The sequence below is a fragment of the Antechinus flavipes genome, chromosome 2, assembly GCF_016432865.1.
Source record: "Antechinus flavipes isolate AdamAnt ecotype Samford, QLD, Australia chromosome 2, AdamAnt_v2, whole genome shotgun sequence".
In the NCBI taxonomy this organism is placed as follows: domain Eukaryota; kingdom Metazoa; phylum Chordata; class Mammalia; order Dasyuromorphia; family Dasyuridae; genus Antechinus; species Antechinus flavipes.
Window position 1 is genome coordinate 594907983 of NC_067399.1, and position 21083 is coordinate 594929065.

Genomic DNA, 21083 nt, shown 5'->3' on the forward strand with positions numbered 1-21083 from the left:
AGAAGGGATTTTTTATTTTTACTTCTTATTCATCTTGTAGATGACTAGGGATCAGTTATTGCTCTGACATCTAAAAATTTTGCTACATAAAACAAAAATATTTTATTCTGTGATTGGATTGTAATGGGAAAAGAGTTATTTCTCAGAGCATTTGAGAATAGTAGTTGTTGAAACATAAATGTATTAGATGAAGGATATAAATGGTGTAATATCAAGTTGAAGGGGATAAATGGTGTTATATTGAATTACATTAATGTAGGTACATTGAAGCTTAGTCAGTATTCTCATCATAAGACAAATTAGATGGTTTAGTAGTATGAACTATGGATCTGTAGGTGGGAAGGAATAGCTGAATTCAAATTTGGCCTGTTATTTCCTGTGTGACCTTGGGGAAATCACTTCACCACTGCCTGTCTCACTTTCCTAACCATAAAAAGGGGCACCTACCTGCCACAGTTGTTGTAAGGATAAAATAAGATTACATTTGTAAAGCTGTTTACTAATCTTAAAGTAACTACATAAATGATAGCTATGGTCATGATTGTTTAATACCATAATATAGCATCATTGTCTTTTATAAACTAATGACTAAATATACATAGTAATCCTCCATGGGAAATATGGAAACTTGTTTTGGAGCATTAGTTAAAGATTTTTTAAATTCTAAATTGCATCATATATTTATAGGTTTTTAGATATATGAGCAATTGGGTATTATATATATATATGTATATATATATATTTATTAATATTAATATAGTCACACAGCTAAGAAGTGTTAAGTGTGTGAGACCAGATTTGAACTCAGATCCTCCTGACTTCAGGGCTGGTTCTCTATCCACTGAATTACCTAGCTGCCCCTGGGTATTTATATTTTTATCAAAATCTAATTTCCAATAAGCAATACATCGTGGTACATAAGAGTTTTAACAAGATAAAATTTCTCAGTTTTTTAGTTCTGAAAACATCCTACTTTTCTTTATGAGGCAGAAAATGCTTCCAAATTAGTGATTTGGTTCCTAGTTGGACATTTTTTTTAATTTGTGAAATCAAAATTTGTCACTTAAGAAATCACATAGAAATTTGTACTTTATATATTTTAAGTGGTTTTATTTTGAAGTATTGTGTTTTGGATAAGATATTTATCATTTTCAAACACATTAAACAGTTTTGTGCAAAATAACATAATGATAGCTTCCTTTAGAAGTGTTTTTTTTTTTCTTTAGGGACAGCTAGGTGGTGCAGTGGATAGAGCACCACCTCTGAAGTCAGGAGGACCTGAGTTCAAATCTGGCTTCAGACACTTAACACTTCCTAGCTATAAGTCACTTAACCCCAATTGTCTTAGCAAAAACAAAAGCTACTTTTTCTAAACCTTCTAACAGAAAATAAAAATTTTAAAAAGATCAAAATATGGATCATACAATTATTAAAAGTATTAAATATGTATCTCAATATGGATTGTTTTTGTCTTTGATATACAAATTAAATAAATGTGTTTTAGTGTATTTTATATTTTTAACCTATTTTTATGTTGTTCTCACATCATTTGGCTCATTTCAATGAACATAACTGTAGTGACATTCATTTCTTTGTATAAACATATTAATATGTGAGACCACACATAATAGTTATTGCTCTTTTAAAAATTATTTTTCAATTAAAAGCTGCCCTTTTCTTTCTCTCATCTCTCACTTATACCTCTCTATCCTTCATTAAGAAAGAAAAATAAAACTCTCAGTACCAGCATTTGTAATCAAGCAAAATAAATTCCTTCAATGTATATCTCTCCCAAATTATGCAAAAGTCTGTAGTTGAATACATGACCTCATAAGGATCTGAAATTGTGGGTTGGTTATTGTGTTGTTCAGAATTCTTCTAGTCTTTTGTCCTTCAATCTCCTTCTCTCACCAGAACTTAATATCTTTTGTCTTTTCAAGTTTATCTTCAAAACTTTTTAAAAGTTTCTTTTATTTTGGACAAAACCTTCCCTTAATTTACTCTCCCTCTTGCTCCTTTCCTCCACCCCCTTCATGCCTGTTTTTCTGTAAAGTGAAATGTATTTCTATATATATTCTACTGTGTCTGAGTTTTTTTCTCCTTTAATTCATTCAGTTGAAAGTAAGATTCAGGTGTCATCTGTTTCCCTTACTCTTTCATCTTTTCTTTTATATAAATCTACTTGCACACTCTGTATGAGATGATTTTCCTAATCCTACAGTACTTTCCACATTGTACATTCATCTTCCTCTATATTTCTATTCTTCTTTTGAGATCATCAAAATATAACATAATAACTTCCACATCCTCTGTCCAATTTGTTGTTTTTTAGTCATTTCATTCGTGATCAATTCTTCATGACCCCAATTGGGTTATTATTTTTTTTTTGGCAAAGATTAATCTTCCATTTCCTTCTCCAGCTCATTTTGCAGATGAGGAAACTGAGCAAAACAGAATTGAGTGATTTGCCCATGGTAACACAATTACTAAGTGTCTGTGACCAGATTTGAATTCAGGAAGATGAGTTTTCTCTATGATATATAGATGACAAATTGAATTCCTTCTGTGACCCCTTAATTTAGAGTTCTGAGGAGACACATTTATCATCTTCCCATATCAGAATGTAAACAATTTATCCTTGTTCAGTCTTTTATATTTATTCTCTCATGTTTCTTTAGACTCAATATTTGTATTTCAGAGTTTCTATATGGCTCTGATTTTTTCTTCAATAATGCTTCTGTTTCACTTAAGATCCTTTTGTGACTTTGTAGGTGTTATTTTTGAGTTGCCTTGTGAGTGAGTTACTGTTGATTGTGTCTTTATATATTGTTTTCTGTTATATCATATTCCAAGCTCTTCACGCTTTAAAACATTGGCTGCCAAATCTTGTGTGATTCTGACTCCTCAGAATTTGAACTCTTATTGGCTGTTTGAAATGTTCTTTTTTTCTTTGACATGGAGCTCTAGGTTTTTGATATAATATTCCTAAGAATTTTCATGTGTGGCTTTCTTCCAAGAAGTGATTGGTGGATTCTTTCTATTTCTTTTTTGTCCTCTGGTTATAAAATATTTGGACAGTTTTACTATTTTTAAAAATATTATGTCCAGGCTCTTTTTATTGATCATGGCTTTAAGATAGTTCAATGATTCTTAAATTATCTCTCTTCAATCTGTTTTCCACTTCAATTGTTTTTACTTTGTGATACCTTATATACCTTTCTTCTATTTTTTTAGTCTCAATTTTGATTTAATATCTATTGTTGTTTTATGGTGTCATTTATCTTTTATTCCCATTCCAATTTTCAGTTTTCTGTGGGGGAAAGGTTTTGTACCTGTTGTGCCAAGTTATTAATTCCCTTTATAAATTTTGCTTCCATAGTTCTCTTTCCCCCTTTTTTTTTTCTTTAGCACTCTCATTTCATTTATTTTAAAAAAAATTAATTCCTTTTGAAAATTCTTACTTCATCTCTTCTAGGAATTGCATTACAATTTATGCACAGGATATTTTTTCTTTGAGGTTTTTCTTGTAGATATTTTGGAATAATTTCCTTCTAGTTTGTGTCTTTAATGTTCCTGGTATTATAATAGCTTTTTTTATATTATCTATTGTTTTTTTTTTCTTATCCTTCCTGCCTGTTTCTTGACTTTGGACTTTATGTTAAGGGTAGGGTTTGCATACTTATGGAGACAATGACTGAGCTGATTCATCCTCTTAAGTGCTGCTGCTGCTTTCTTGCAGCATTCAGCTTTGTGCTTTTCCAGGGTCTCAGAGACAGCTCAGATTGGAACATTTATACTTTTAGTGCTCTGAAAGTGATCTGTCTAATTCTGAGCAAAATCTACTAATTTCTCTTTCCAAAATTATTATAGTTATTTTTTTTATTGTCAAATATAATGGACTTTTCTCAATTCTGATCCTCGCTATAGGATCTGAAACTGAAAATCATTGTCACCTCCTATATATTCATATGTAGGTACAGATATATATATATATATATATATATATATACATATATATATATATATATATATATATATATAATGTGCATGTCTCTAATCTCTCATCTAAGACAAAATTGAATGTTTCTAAATATATCATAAAAGTTTTTAACAGCATGTCCCATTGACAGCTCAAACACATATCTAAAATAGATGTTAGTATCTTTCCTTCTATAACCTCCAGACTTTTCAATTTCCCTATTAAAGGTACTATCTTCTTCCCAATATTTAAGCTCATAATCTTAGTGTCAGTTTTGACTCCTTATTTTCATTCACCACTTATATATTTCATTGCCAAACCTTTTCATTTCTACCTTCACAATATTTTTATATACCATTTCTTTTCTCCATTCATAATGCCAGAATCCTAGTTCATGTGAACTATTTCTCTCTAGTCTATTTGCCTCAAGTCTGTCTCTACTACAATTCTTTCTTCATTCAGCTGCCAACATGATTTTGCTAAAATATAAGTCTCACCATGTCACACATACAAACGTCAATAAAGTGCATTGATTCTTTAATTTCTCCAAGATCAAATATAAAGTCATTCTTTGCCATTTAATTATCTTCATACTCTAGCCCATCTTTTACTTTTTCAGACTTCTTTCACCTTAATTCTCTCTACATAATCTATAATCTAGCTACTTGCAATGGAGTACTTGCAGTTTTTCAAACACAATTCCATCTCCCAGTTCTGTTACTTTGTTTTAGCTATCCCTATAAATATGATGTCTTCCCCTTCAGCTCCTTAGATTCTCTGACCACCTTCTATATTCATCACAAATCCTACATTCTATAATTGTAAACTTTTCCTAGCCCCACCAACTTCTAATACATTTCCCTCTGTATTTATATACAATATCAAAATATTGTCTTAATGAACACAGAAATAACACATTACAAAGTACAACATCCACTCATGCTATAAACCTCTAAAAATATAGACATAAGACAAGGGGAACCCGGAAACTCTCTTTCTCTCTCTCTGACTTTGGGAACAAGCCATGAGATAGAGCACTTGAGAAGCTCCTTGAAGAAGAAATTCTCCTTGACCCTGCCTCTGTGAGACATGCTCCACGGAATCAAGATAAAAGTGCTTTATCTAGTTGAGTTGAAGCTGGAGAATTCCAATCTTATTGAATTAAAGATCAAACCTAGAGATACTCATTCAATTCTATTCAATTCCAGCTCAAGCCCACCCATCAATAGGAAGATTTAACATCAAAAAAGTATGTAGAACACAAAGCAAATGTCACATGCAATCTCAATATACTCAAAGTTTTTCCACTTAATAAAAGAGTAAATCAAGAATGTGCACTCTCTCATTGTTGTTAGGTATTTTTTTCAAAATGTTAATAAAAATAATGACAAGAAAAAGTTAAAAAATTTAAAGATAGTCAATGAGGAAAATAAAACCACCTTGTTTGCTGATGACTATCATGGATCAGGAGGGTACAGAAGCACTGAACCTCTCAAAAATAAATTGGGGTTTTATATTGGTCCAATGTTGGGAAGTAGGTTCGAACCCCCAAGATATATTTGGTTTTGGGACCACTGTCTTGAGATGTCTCAAAAGAATTTGTAGGTTTAGACTTTCTTCAAATCAAGAAGCAAAGTTTTTATTATTAAGCCACTGACTGGAAGGCTAAGTTTTGAATAACTTTTTTATTAACCGAACCCATTCCAGGGTAATTTTTTACAACATTATCCCTTGCACTCACTTCTATTCCAATTTTTCCCTTCTCTCCTTCCACCCCCCTCCCCCAGATGGCAAGCAGTCCTATACATGTTAAATAGGTTACAGTATATCCTAGATACAATATATGTGTGCAGAACGAACAGTTTTCTTGTTGCACAGGGAGAATTGAGTTCAGAAGGTAAAAATAACCCAGGAAGAAAAACAAAAATGCAAATAGTTTACATTCATTTCCCAGTGTTCTTTCTTTGGGTGTAGCTGCTTCTGTCCATCATTTATCAATTGAAACTCAATTAGGTCTCTTTGTCAAAGAAATCCACTTCCATCAGAATACATCCTCAAACAGTATCATTGTTGAAGTATATAATGATCTCCTGGTTCTGCTCGTTTCAGTTAGCATCAGTTCATGTAAGTCTCGCCAGTCCTCTCTGTATTCATCCTGCTGGTCATTTCTTACAGAACAATAATATTCCATAACGTTCATATACCACAATTTACTTAACCATTCTCCAATTGATGGGCATCCATTCATTTTCCAGTTTCTAGCAGGCTAAATTCTGAAATGGAATTATCAATTAACAAGGGGAAATATGCAAGCTAAGTCCCTGACTGGAACTCATTATTAATCAGGGAATAGACACCAATACCAGGAGGAAGAGGCCAAGAAAGGGGAAAACACCATTAAGGGAGGCTAAAATTCTAATAAATTAATCATCATGGTGTCTAGTGAATGGGACATCCACAAAAACAATCAGAAACTCTCAGAATAAGAAAAAGCAAAAAGGGTTTATTCCAATCTTGAGAGAAAGGGCATCTCCCATTTGACAAGGTATTTGTCAGAGGAAGTGCAAAGCATAACTTCCAAACACAAGATTAAATACTCTTAAATGGAGAAGCTCCCACCCCACTCCTCAGGCTGGCCTTTTCTCCCATTGTTTAGAGGAATCCAGGCTTACATTCTAATGGGGAAGTCTAACCCAGAAACAAAAGTATACAAGTCAATAATAGTCTTAACTTAGGTTTCCCTAGACAACTGATATATAAGCAGATATAATCCAAAGCCATCATCAAAGTTAAAAGAAGTACTTAAATTCCAGTTAAGAAGTGGTGGGAAACACTTAACACCATATACCAAGATAAGATCAAAATGGGTCTATGACCTAGGCATAAAGAACGAGATTATAAATAAATTAGAGGAACATAGAATAGTTTATCTCTCAGACTTGTGGAGGAGAAAGAAATTTGTGTCCAAAGATGAGCTAGAGACCATTACTGATCACAAAATAGAAAATTTTGATTACATCAAATTAAAAAGCCTTTGTACAAATAAAACTAATGCAAACAAGATTAGAAGGGAAGCAACAAACTGGGAAAACATTTTCACAGTTAAAGGTTCTGATAAAGGCCTCATTTCTAAAATATATAGAGAACTGACTCAAATTTATAAGAAATCAAGCCATTCTCCAATTGATAAATGGTCAAAGGATATGAACAGACAATTTTCAGAGGATGAAATTGAAAATATTACCACTCACATGAAAGAGTGTTCCAAATCATTATTGATCAGAGAAATGCAAATTAAGACAACTCTGAGATACTACTACACACCTGTCAGATTGGCTAAGATGACAGGAAAAAATAATGATGAATGTTGGAGGGGATGCGGGAAAACTGGGACACTAATGCATTGTTGGTGGAGTTGTGAACGAATCCAACCATTCTGGAGAGCAATCTGGAATTATGCCCAAAAAGTTATCAAATTGTGCATACCCTTTGATCCAGCAGTGTTTCTATTGGGCTTATATCCCAAAGAAATACTAAAGAAGGGAAAGGGACCTGTATGTGCCAAAATGTTTGTAGCAGCCCTGTTTGTAGTGGCTAGAAACTGGAAAATGAATGGATGCCCAACAATTGGAGAATGGCTGGGTAAATTGTGGTATATGAATGTTATGGAATATTATTGTTCTGTAAGAAATGACCAGCAGGATGAATACAGAGAGGACTGGCGAGACTTACATGAACTGATGCTAAGTGAAATGAGCAGAACCAGGAGATCATTATACACTTCGACAACGATATTGTATGAGGACATATTTTGATGGAAGTGGATTTCTTTGACAAAGAGACCTGAGTTTCGATTGATAAATGACGGACAAAAGCAGCTACACCCAAAGAAAGAACACTGGGAAACGAATGTGAACTATCTGCATTTTTGTTTTTCTTCCTGGGTTATTTATACCTTCTGAATCCAATTCTCCCTATGCAACAAGAGAACTGTTCGGTTCTGCAAACATATATTGTATCTAGGATATACTGCAACATATCCAACATATAAAGGACTGCTTGCCATCTAGGGGAGGGGGTGGAGGGAGGGAGGGAAAAAAAAATCGGAACAGAAACGAGTGTCAATATAAAGTAATTATTAAATAAATATTAAATTAAAAAAAAAGTGGTGGGAAAACTAGAGGGGACAATACCTACAACTTTTAGCTATAGCTCTATTTGTTATTATAAAATCTCAAGTCACAAAGTATGGTTTAAAGCTATATTCCTATGAGAGCTTCTTCACTCAGTTAATTCCACACATCTAGTAAAAGGACTCACCCTAAAAGGAATTAGCCAGAAAAAGGGATACTGGGGGGTTCTTTAACAGGAGAGAAATAACATCACAACTTGGCTTTTTGTACCTGTGGGATCAAATCAATACATGGAACTAGACCAGGAATTTAACCTACAAATAAGGGTCCACTTAAGACTAAAAGAACACTTAAAGACTGAGAGAGTCCTATCTTTGATTTCCCTTTCTTGCCTTAAGGAGTAGTTTGGACAGTAAAATTTAGGCTCTTTCCAGTTACTGCCTCTCCCAATGGCACAGGAAGCTGCCCAGGACCTGGAATCTTTTTGTTGTTTTATTCATCTGCATCACCTAGATGATTTATTTAGAAAATCTTTGGAAATTAACAAAGAAAAGTAGAGACAATAGCTTCAGCAAAATTTCAAGGTACAAAATTAACTCAGAAAAGTCAATAACATTAGATTATATCATTGAAAATAACAAAATTGAGTCAACAAGCACTTATGTATTATTTGTTAGGCAGTATGCTAATTCATAGGTATTGAAATACAAGAATAATTCCTATTCTCAAAGAGTACAGAGTTTAAAAAGAGAGGCAATTTGCAAACAACATTGTAGGAGTCACTGTGCTGGCATATTAAAGGTGTAATGCCAGAGAAACTGAGCAAGATAGAGAGTAGAGAGTATTTAATACTCTCTTTATTTATTTAAATGGGAGAGATTTACTGGGACCAAATGGATTCATGGTTTGGTCCCAAGGCTGAATGAGATTATTGTCTCAAAGAATCCAGCAGTGAATGTCAAATACAAGATTCTTTTATAGTGTAACAAGAACAATGACATAATTGGGGAAGTACCTAGATGGGGATGACCTAATGGGGGGAGGCACCTAAGATGACATAATGGGAGATACTGTAGAGGCTCCTAATATTCTAATGACATCTAAAATGGATAAAGACCTTTATCCTATCAAACATTAAGAGGGAATGAGTATAGTTTAAGGTCTAAGATATAAGTCCTTTATTCTAACATTAAGAGGGAATAGTTATAACCTGAGGCAGAGTAACTGAATAGGACAATTAGGGAAACTGCGGTCAGGACATTAAAAGAAAACTGTGGCACAATAAAGGTAATCTCAGAAATTAGTATTAACCTTAAGAGAGATTAAGGAAAATTTGCATAAGATGGGATTTAAACTAAAATATAAAGGAAGCCTAGTAAGGCTGGAGATAGAAGTAAAGACTGAGTGTGTAATGCCTGAGAAACTGAGGCAAGATAGAGATTAGAGAGTTTTTAATATTTTATTTGGGTTTCTGAGAGGGAGAGATTTTCTGGAACCAAAGGATACATATTTATCCCAAAGCTGAATTAGACTTTAGTCTCAAAGAATCCAGCCAGGAATGTGAGATTCCAATGAAATATATATACACACACGGCTCTAAGCAACCAGGGTAAACAAAGGCAAGGGGGTGGAGTTTGAGCTGGATGGACCATCAATCTGGTTCTGACAGGTTGGGGGTAGGACCATAAATTCTTACAAATTGGGAATAGTCAAACTAGAGCCAGGAAGTCTGGCGAGATAGAGGTAGAAGATATTAATTAGGTATTTCAGGACATCTGGAATCTCATCTTTTGCAATGCCAGAGTAGCCAGCTATAGCCCTAATTATCTCAGTCCTGCTTGTCAGAAAGGGGGGTTGTAACCAGGGGGATTGAGGCAGAACAATTCAAAGAACTGAGGCAAGACAATTAGGGAAACTGAGGCAGGACAATTAGAGAAACTGAGGCAGGACAATTAGGGAAACTGAGGCAGGACAATAAAAGGGAACTGTGGCACAACAAGTGCAGTCCAGGAATGAAGCTGCCCATGAAAAAAGTATAAAGTTGTGAGATAAAATACATTATACAAAATCTAGAAGACAACAAAAGTAAGGATACTATAAAATGGATAAAAAATGTAGGAATCAATTTACCCAAGCATAGTTAATACTTACAAATGGCTCTTTAAAGAAATTTAAAAAACAGTATTAAGTGTTCAAAGCTGGGTTGTGTCAGTATAATGAGCAAAATACTTTGTCTCAATGTCTTAATCAGAGTAAATCTTTCTTGGTTGATTATCCTTCCCAAGCACCACTGGAGTGAAGCAAGGCTGTTTGCTTGCTCCCATGCTTTTTAGCATGATGTTTTCATCCATGTTGTCAAACTCCTTCAATGAGGATAAATATGGCATCAGCATCAGCTAATGAACTGATGGCAAATTCTTCAACTTGAAAAGGCTACATGTGAAGCCTGAAGTGAAGGGAGTGTTGGTGTGTGATTTTTTGTTTGCAGATGATTGTGCACTCAATACAGCCTCTGAAGCTGAGATGCCACAATAGGCTGATTCTCTGCTGCTTGTGCTAAATTTTTCCCAACAGTTAGTACCAAGAAAACATACAGTTACTGCAACATTTATTATGATGTGGTTAGGGAACCAAATGATGCTGTTAGTGGTAATGCAGAGTTGAGGTGTGAGAATCCCCTCTGGACAACACAGGTTCAATGTGCACGAACCCGGAAAGTTTGATTGGCAAAAGGGAAGTAGAAGTCAGTCCTGGCAGAGAGATAAAGGTCCTAACAGAGAAATCCTGGCAGAGAGATAAACAGAGTGGTTAACAGTAAGAAGAGAATGTCTTCACAGCAGGCAGGGGTCCTGACAGGCAGCTATGTCAAGGGGGGGGGGGAGAGAGAGAGAGAGAGAGAAGAGAGAGAGAGAGAGAGAGAGAGAGAAGAGAAGAGAAGAGAAGAGAAGAGAAGAGAAGAGAAGAGAAGAGAAGAGAAGAGAGAGAGACAGACAGAGAGAGACAGAGACAGAGAGAGAGAGAGAGAGAGAGAGAGATATTCCTTGACAAGGGTTGGTCCTGCTTTGGGCCTCTGCAAATTATGAGTTTAAAACTGCCCTTTTTTATAAGAGATGAATTGAATGAAATTCCTTCAATGTTGTCACTGCCCCCAGGCCTAGATTTCCAGTTGAATAACATCACTTAAGTTTGAGCTAAGTAGGAGTGGTCCTGGACTAAATTTCAACTCAATATAGGGGGCAGCTAGTCAATAGAGAGTATAGCTAGTCCCACCAAGATAACAGAATGAAGCCACTTTGTCTTGATTTCCTGAGGTGAACCTCTCTCAGAGAAGTGTTTCTCAAGAATTCAAGGAAAGTTTCAAGAGTTCCCTCATGGCTCCCCCCACCAAATTCAGAGGACAGTTTTAGGGGTCCCCCATCAATTAGTTATAGGAAATGGGAAAGTTTTGAATGCTATGGATAAGTTCAATTATCCTGGTAATATACTTCCCAAGGATGTATACATTGAAAAAGAAATTGCTATACATGCTGAAGCTAGTTTAATATTTGAGAGAAGTCCGAGGAAAGTGTTGGGGAGAAGAGGTATTAGACTGACAACTAAATTGAAGGTCAGCAGGGCTATTGTGCTGACCTCATTTTTGTTTGCCTGTCCTCTCTCTACCAACACCATGCCAGGGAACTGAATTGGTTTCATTGGAATTGTCTTAGGAAGATTCTGAAGATTGCCCAACAGGATAAGATACCAGACACTGAGGTCCTTTTCAAACTAAATTGCCAAGCATTCATTCTCCATTGTAGAGTATAACTCCATTGGACTAGCTATACTGTTTGAAAACCAAACATATGCTTGCCCTCAAAAAACCCCATAATATAGAACTCACCCAGAGCAAATAGGCATTCAATGAGTTACTAGACTTTTTAGTATTTTGTTGTAAAAAAACCTGAATTTAATGGAAATTTTGACATATGAGATCTAAGAGAAATATGAGATAAACATCAAAAGCTAATTATAAATGATTCAATATGAACAAACTGTTTACTTATTATGCATGGAAATGTAAAGTATGTCTAAGACTATCATTAGTAATTTGTTGGTTCAAAAGAAAGATTGGATGGGGCAGCTAGGTGGTGCAGTGGATAGAGCACCAACTCTTAAGTAAGAGTTCAAATCTGGCCTCAGACCCTTAACACTCCTAACTGTGTGAGCCTGGGCAAGTCACTTAACTCCAATTGCCTCAGGGAAAAAAAAAATGGAGTAATGACCTGATACTAAAAAGTAAAACTGTCTAAGAAAAGATAGAAAGAGTAATTACTTTATACAAATGAGATGTGAAAGGAACAACTGATACAGAGGAATTAGATAAGAAGGAGGGCTGAAAGTTCTGAAACCTTACTTTTGTTGGGAATGGGTTAAAGAATGAACAATACATCTATCTAGAATATATATCTAGAGGTATTAGACTGACAACTAAATTGAAGGTCAGCAGGGCTATTGTGCTATATCTAGCACAATATATATCTATATATCTAGAATTCTGTAAAAGTCTTCTAAATTCAGATAGAAATGAGAAAACAAGGAGAAAGGTGGGGAGAGGATAAGGGACATGTTCTTAGAGAAGGGGGATAAGTTAAGTAGATTAAAGTAGGAAGGCAAAGAAGTGGGTAGAATTAAAGCAGAGGAGTCAGGAGTAATAGTGTTGAGATTCAAAAAGAGGGACAAAAAAAATGGAATTGCAGACTGCAAGCTTGAACCCATCTCTAAGTCAAAGGACAAAGTTTATTATAATTGTAAGACCAATTGAAACAGTTAAGTTCCAAAAGGATTTAGCAAAGAACCAGGAACAAGAAGACAATTTTATAGGAAAAAATAGAAAACTGATTCTTCAAGTCACTGACATGCCAATTGTTATGGCTCAGAAATAGAACTGCGGAGTAGTCCGGTATGCATCTCACCTCAGAAACCTTGTTATCACCAACCAACAGATTGTTATTTGGCAATCAGCAAAGTTTTTAGGACTCTGCAATAGTATTCCTAAAGCCAGGAAACTTTAGAATCATTGACAAACAGATTGTTAGAACAATAGCACTCCTAAGGTCTAGGGGCCTCAGGATTACTGCTATATTTCTCCTAGAACTTGCATCTCCATCAATGGAAAATAAGAGATACACACAAATACAAAATAAAGATCAGAAATAGAATTTATTATGTTTAAAAAAAAAAAAAGCCAGAGTAGTAATCATGATCTTAGACAAAGTTAAAGTTAAGATAGATTTAATCAAAAGAGAAAAATAAGGAAGCTATACTATATATCAGCTATATTTTAGACTATTTAAAATAACTAGACCATATAAGGTTGAAATATTTCTGTGATGTAAGAAATGATAAGCTGATGAATTTAGAAAAATTAAAAAATTGGATTTATGAAGAAAGATTAACCATCTTCAGAGAAACATAGGACAAAAATATAATATGGTCTTACATAGGAGCATATGTGTATATATGTATATAATTATAGGTATATGTATGCATGAATGTACCAACAAATGTATACATTTGCATCTATATATATATATACATACATACTGGTGGGGGGGGGGTATATGCATATGTTGGGAGGGAGCTTTATCCAAACCTAACTGTAGCTTTCTTGGGGATGGAAGAAAAGGGACAAAAATTAAAGTTAAAAGTGTATAGCAAAGAACCAAAGAAAATCTACAAGGAAGCAAAGAAAAGATGGACAGCTCTGAACACAATATATAGTATTTATTATATATGCTTTCTTGAAATAGAAATTTATTCCTTTATGTTTATAATTCTCTCATATTCTGCTGTGAAAATGGTCATTTTTTTCCTATTTTGTATTTGCTTAAAATAATTTTTAAAAGAGTTAATTGTGCCTATTAGTTGATTGTTAATGAGAAACACATTGAGATTTCATTTTATATTTTGAAGGATTTCATTGATATTTTGTATCATAAATAATATGTAAAGCATTGTCAGATAAAGAAACAGGATTCAGTGACTCAAAAAGATAACCAATTTTATCATTGGAAACCTCCTTTAAGTCAACAAGATAATGAAAACACAATTCCAAAAGTGTGATTTTAGGAAAGAACTCAATTTTTTTAAAGATAGCATTGCCATTGTTTCAGGGAAAGTAGGTCTTTTGTGGAAGAACCAGACTTTGTGGAACAGAAAATTACTGTCTATTAATCGGGGGGAAATGAGCCCATTTTGAAGTTAATATTAATAGCTGAAATGTTATATTATGGTTTCCTTTATCAAAGCTGAAAAAGATACTTAAAATTAAAATCAAAGTTTACATTCTTTTCTCCTCTCCTCAAATATTGTTGTTATTGTTGCTATTTGTCCTGTGTTCTTGACAAGGACCAATGATAACCCAAAGGGTAATGTCTTGATTTGTACACGAATTGGATTTGAGTGTGGCAGAACTATGCAAAGTCATCAACCTTACTCTCTCCTTCAAAATCAAGATGACTGGCAATGGCCCAGGGTATAGTGGGTGACCTTTCCTTTTCTAAATTAAGATCTTTCACAGTTCTTAGTTTATCTGAGGCAATGACTAAGGGCTAGGTAAGAATTGAGAATAAAGTTAGTCCTATTTTTCATCAAAAAATATCATATTGGGAGGAGAGAGACTCTCAGTTTCTGGCAAGAACAGAAAACAATTGCTATATATTTTTTCCCTAAATAGCAATGAGAGCTTCTGTGAAAATTGGAATGCCAATCACTGGACTGAAGGGTATTTTTATGGTTGTTTTGTATGGAAATAGTTTCAAAAATAGTTTGCCATTGTTGAAATGACTTGGGTTACCTATTTTTGAAGTGTGACTCAATGAAAAAAAATTAACTACTTGAAAGGTGAAAAGCGCAGTTGGTTAATTCCTTTGGCTATAGGAAACCAAATTGGCAGAACTGATTTTATATCCAGAAATGCCTGATGTTTGGCAAGTTGTTCTGGTGTACTGTAGCTTCCCAAGAGTGCTGAGCTGTCTAAAAATTTCTCAGAGTGCTTTTGTTCTATTTTCCCAATTCATTGACACTTTATCTTCCTGGGATCCTTTGTACTTATTATCATTCCAATGATTGTACAACAGCTGAGAGTTAATGTGAGCTAATATATACTAAATTTCATTTTATTTTCCTCAGATAAAAATTTACATATAACCTTTGGCTTTTCTTTCATCTTCAAATATTGACATAAGTCACATAAAATCATGCCATGTGTGGGGGAAATGCTTTGAAATGCAAAATATAATTAAAATGAATGCAGTGTTATTTTAAGCACTTGTGTAGAAGCAAAATACTTTGGGGGAATATCATGAATATTTGAAAGGAATTTTTATTTTTATCCCTCCTGTTCAATTTTACCCGAGTCATTGAAATCAAATGACTGAGTGTTTTCTTGGAGTGGCAGGGAGCTAAATTATAATCTCAGTAAATCATTTCAGATTATTTTTCATATCAATTGAAATATGTAAAATGAACAGGCAACTATAGATCATACTTTGTCTTCATTACTTTTTTTTTGCTACATAAATTTAGAAAACTTCTGTTAATTAGTTTCAATATTGTCAATGAGTAGCTATTACTTAACTACTTTTAGGTAGATTTTGGATTAGCAGTATCAAGGAGAAAGTGTAGTTTGGTGAATGAAAAAAGATTATGAAGCACTAAATCTTTTACTCGGGTCACTGAGATCATGTACTATTTCAAAGATATATTTAGTAGATGTGATTCATTTAAACTTATTTTTCTTTAAGATTCAAATATTTCTTTTATTTACTATTTTAAGTATACTGCTAGGTATAAAAGGATATATAGAATCCTGGAATCAGGAAGACAAGTTCAAAGTACTGCTTTAGAGACTTAGAAGTTATATGAGCCTGGGAAAATCTTTTAAACATTCATAATTTCAGTTTCCTCTGTTATAAAATAGGAACCTGCCTCATAGGGTTGCTATGAGGATCAAAGGATATTAAAATAGTAAATGATTTTGCAAAGTTTATTATAGATGCCACTAATAATAATAATAATTTTATGCATTATAACATTTGGCTTTAAAATCTATGATCTTTCTTTTTAAAAGAAAAAATCTGACTATATGGTTAGAAGACCCAACGTTAATTAAAAGTTTAGAAGCCTTTCTAATGATAGATTATTGGTTTAAAACATAATGCTTTCTTTCACCTGCATTACAATTTCCATGCCTTTTAGGAAAAAATGTTTTATAAAATATTAACCCTAAGCTGTGATCATCTTAGTGGTAATAATCTTTGAACATATCTATCTTGGTGTAATAAAGAAAACCCTCTGTCTTCAATATTTTTTTAAATTAAGATAATAACATCTTTTCTTGAAGAACAGGTATTGTTGATCTTATCTACCTAGGAGATGGATATATGTATATATACACCTGTGCACATATATATGCATATACATATTCATTTATATATACCTACACACATATATGCAATATACATGTATGCATGATATACATTTTATGTGTGTGTATGTGTGTGTGTGTGTGTGTGTGTGTGTATAAACATACATATATGCATGTATATCCACAACTCTGCTGGATTGGTCTAATAAAAGATTTAAAATAACTTTATCTTTAGAGATTATTTTTGTATCCTCTTATATGAAACATTATTTTTCTTAAATGAAGACTGAGAATTTATTATTGCACTCAGAATAGTTATTTGCCTAACAGATGAGCTAACATAAATTAAGCAATAACTCAGTTTTACTTCCTTTAGATAATTAGTAATTTACATATAACCTTTGGCTATTCTTTTATCTTAGAGTATTGATATAAACCTCATAAAATCATATTCTGTATAAAAAAGTGCTTTGAAATGCAAAATCTAATTAAATGAATGCACTTTTACTTGTAGGACAGTTGTGCAGTTGAATGATGCCATTGAGAATAATATGAATATTTGAAAAGTCTATTATTTGTGTTCCCTGCTATCATACTGAAATGCTCAAGTAATTTGTGAAAAATGACAAGGTATTTTGTTTTTAAGTTTCTGGAAATGAATGCACTATGTCATAGCACTAAATTATAATCTATGTAGATTACATTGGACCATTTTACCCATCAGTCAAAACACATGTAATTTACAAAACTAGAGCTGAAATGAATACTTAGAGAATTTGGGGCTACGGAGGGACTTTTGTTCTTGTGTAAATTTAGAAAAAATACTGTTAATTAGATATTATATTACATAAAAATAGCTGTGATATAATGTCTTTTAAGTACATTTTATTTAACAAAATGATGAAGTATGTACCTTGGATAAGTATGCATCTAGCACGACATTGGAATCTAATAAGTGCGTCTTTATTTGACTTCATCAACAGATATTTACTGAGCACATAGAAAATGAAAATGAATTAAGGAGATAGATCACTGAACTGTTATTAAATATTTTTTGCATTAATTAGCAAGACTATAAAGGTAAGACAGCAACAATAAGAAAATGTCCCCAAAATATTATCCCTATCACTTCTATGGCAATATTTTTCAAAATTGTCCTTCCCTTTGACATAAAGCAAAATTCTCTGATTTGTTCAGATTTTAACTTGAGTGATCACAATAAAATATTTATATGGAAATGTTTCATAAATACATTTGAATTTAATGTCCCCATATAATTAAAAACAAATTGTAACCACGTTTTTCCAATGACCAAAATGTTCAAAAGAACATTTATTTTATTTTATGTAAAGTTCAATAGGAAAATAGGATTTGTTAGATATCACTTTTCTTTTTTAGGATGGGATCAACATGGGATTTGGAATAGAAGGACTTAGGTCCATTTCTGAGCCATGTCATCTGCTACCTGTTTGATCTTGGGCAATTCACTTAGCTTTGCTGATTCTTTTTCTTCATCTGTGAAGTTAGGAATTTGGATTAGATGACCTTTAATGTTCCTTCCAACTCTAAATTTAACATCCAATGGTTTATTAAGAGATGAGTTAACATTGGCATTTTCCTTAGCCAAATGTCTAGTCATTATTTCTGTTGCTGCATTGTCTCCAATGGTTCTTATTACAGCTGTTTGTAAACGTCCCACAAAATCTGCAAAAGGTTCATTGGGACCTTGCTCTATTTTTGTGAAAACATTATTTCCATCTTTCTGTCCAGGGAGAGAATTCCAAGCTTTTATTGCAGCCTTAGAAATTTGCTCATACACTGTTATGGGATAATAAATCTGTTCTGAACTCTCTGCATACTGACCTTCACCAGCTAGTTGGTCAAAAGCAACTTGTACAATAGCTCCTGTTTGCCTATTGCGTTGGGCTTGAATCCTACATAATTCATGAAACTCCGAAAGCCACAATAAATTTTGTCCCAGTTCTAGACAAGTTTTCATTATGGATTTCCAGTCATTCGGGGTTAGGATTTCATAAGATAAATTATCCAGTAACATCTTCACATAAGATGATGTAGCCCCATAAAGAGTGCAACCCTTTTTCAAATCTTTAATTTTTTCCAAATTAAAAGGAGTGTATCTTCTCCTTTTTTGACCTGAGGAGTTGAGCTCTTCAATCACAGGATATGCATTTATAAAATCAGATATATCTTCTTCATTTTTTGCTTTAATTAATGCTTTTTCTAATCTCGTCAAATTCTGCTTTACAGGAGAAGCTGACTGTGTTTCTGTCTCTCTCCCTCTCCCTTGTTCTACCCATGAAGGGTTAATTGCGGGGGGAGGGTCATGAGATGTGGAATCACCTAATTCCTCCTTCTGTGAAGTATCATACTCAGAATTGTAATTAACTCCATTCTCATCTGATTTGTCCTCCTTTTCACCTAGTAAAGTTGGCACTTCCTCCTGTACTTTCCTTTTCATCATTCTATCACTTAAATAACTTCTTATAGCCAATTGTATTACATTATATGTATTAATTATTGAGTTAGGCCATTTTTATCATAGAATTGACAAAGATCCTCTCCAACCAATTTCCATTCATTTAGATCTAATTCCTTATCAAGAGAGAAACAAGGGCATATGTCCTTTATAGTTTGTAAAAGTTCAGTGATTTGCTGTAAACTTATAATTAAACTTGGCTTTCCATAACTTTGACAATGCTCTCTAAACATTTTCCTTGAACAGAAACAGGCTGTTTTCTAAATATCTGTCCCATCTTAGATGAAATTCTACTTTAACTCTTCTAACAAAATTTCTTTGTTGCACTCACCCTAATTTCTGGGTTGAAGTCTTTTCCACTGGATCAGGATCAGAGGCTTTTCCACTTGAATCAGGATCGGGGCTTTTCCACTTGAATCAGGATCGGAGCTTTTCCACTGAAATCCACTGAGGGGTCTGTTTGTCCCACGTTCAGGGCGCCAAAATGTGGTGAGCTTTTTCTTCTCAAAAAGCAGCCAGGTGATAAAAGTTCAGATCTTTTATTATCTTCAATATAGCCCGGTTAGCTTAGAGGCCTATCTCTCTGCTTGGTTCCAAGAGCTCTTTCCAAATGTCACCAAATCCAAAGGTCTGGTCCTACAGCCTCTGCCTCTGCTTTCTTCAGCCTCCAGCCAGCTCCAGTCTTCATGTCATTCCGGTGAAATCTTGACTTGTAGCTTCTTCCTCTCTCAAGAACTCTCCGACTGGCCCATTGGCCTATTTATGCTCCTTCCAGAGAGAGGGATTATGGGTAGTTCTACTTAGTACCTTGTTTCAGGTTCTGCCCAAAACATCTTCTTGTAAGATTAGATCAACTCTACTTAGTTAGCAGTTAGTAAGGATTCCAACATCTCCCCCTTTCTTTTGTTTTAAAACATAGGGGGTTTCTGAGGGGGTACACATAAATCCATCAATGGGGCTACATCATCTTATGTGAAGATGTTACTGGATAATTTATCTTATGAAATCCTAACCCCGAATGACTGGAAATCCATAACGAAAACTTGTCTAGAACTGGGACAAAATTTATTGTGGCTTTCGGAGTTTCATGAATTATGTAGGATTCAAGCCCAACGCAATAGGCAAACAGGAGCTATTGTACAAGTTGCTTTTGACCAACTAGCTGGTGAAGGTCAGTATGCAGAGAGTTCAGAACAGATTTATTATCCCATAACAGTGTATGAGCAAATTTCTAAGGCTGCAATAAAAGCTTGGAATTCTCTCCCTGGACAGAAAGATGGAAATAATGTTTTCACAAAAATAGAGCAAGGTCCCAATGAACCTTTTGCAGATTTTGTGGGACGTTTACAAACAGCTGTAATAAGAACCATTGGAGACAATGCAGCAACAGAAATAATGACTAGACATTTGGCTAAGGAAAATGCCAATGGAAGGGGAGGAGAGACCTTTGGGACGGCCATTGCCACAGTTGCCTCCACGGCTCGCGTCCCTCTCTCTTAGCTGGCTTCCTGTTTGTTTCTCTTCTTCTTTTTGCTTTTGCTGCTTTTGACAACTTTTTATGTGTGTGTATGTGTGTGTGTGTGTGTGTATATAAACATACATATATGCATGTATATCCACAACTCTGCTGGATTGGTCTAATAAAAGATTTAAAATAACTTTATCTTTAGAGATTATTTTTGTATCCTCTTATATGAAACATTATTTTTCTTAAATGAAGACTGAGAATTTATTATTGCACTCAGAATAGTTATTTGCCTAACAGATGAGCTAACATAAATTAAGCAATAACTCAGTTTTACTTCCTTTAGATAATTAGTAATTTACATATAACCTTTGGCTATTCTTTTATCTTAGAGTATTGATATAAACCTCATAAAATCATATTCTGTATAAAAAAGTGCTTTGAAATGCAAAATCTAATTAAATGAATGCACTTTTACTTGTAGGACAGTTGTGCAGTTGAATGATGCCATTGAGAATAATATGAATATTTGAAAAGTCTATTATTTGTGTTCCCTGCTATCATACTGAAATGCTCAAGTAATTTGTGAAAAATGACAAGGT

At 33.9% G+C, this 21083-nt stretch overlaps 2 protein-coding genes across 2 annotated transcripts in view; one reads left to right on the forward strand and one right to left on the reverse strand.

The window, feature by feature from the left end:
• The window catches only part of LOC127551609 (uncharacterized), a 224011-nt gene extending 204100 nt beyond the window's left edge, over positions 1-19911 (reverse strand). Inside the window, exon 1 of the mRNA XM_051981497.1 lies at positions 19753-19911. The gene's annotated coding sequence lies outside the window, so the exon portion shown is untranslated. The remainder of the gene's footprint in view (positions 1-19752) is intronic.
• ATRNL1 (attractin like 1) overlaps positions 1-21083 on the forward strand; it is a 1270304-nt gene that overhangs the window by 718698 nt on the left and 530523 nt on the right. The gene's annotated exons all lie outside the window — the stretch shown is intronic.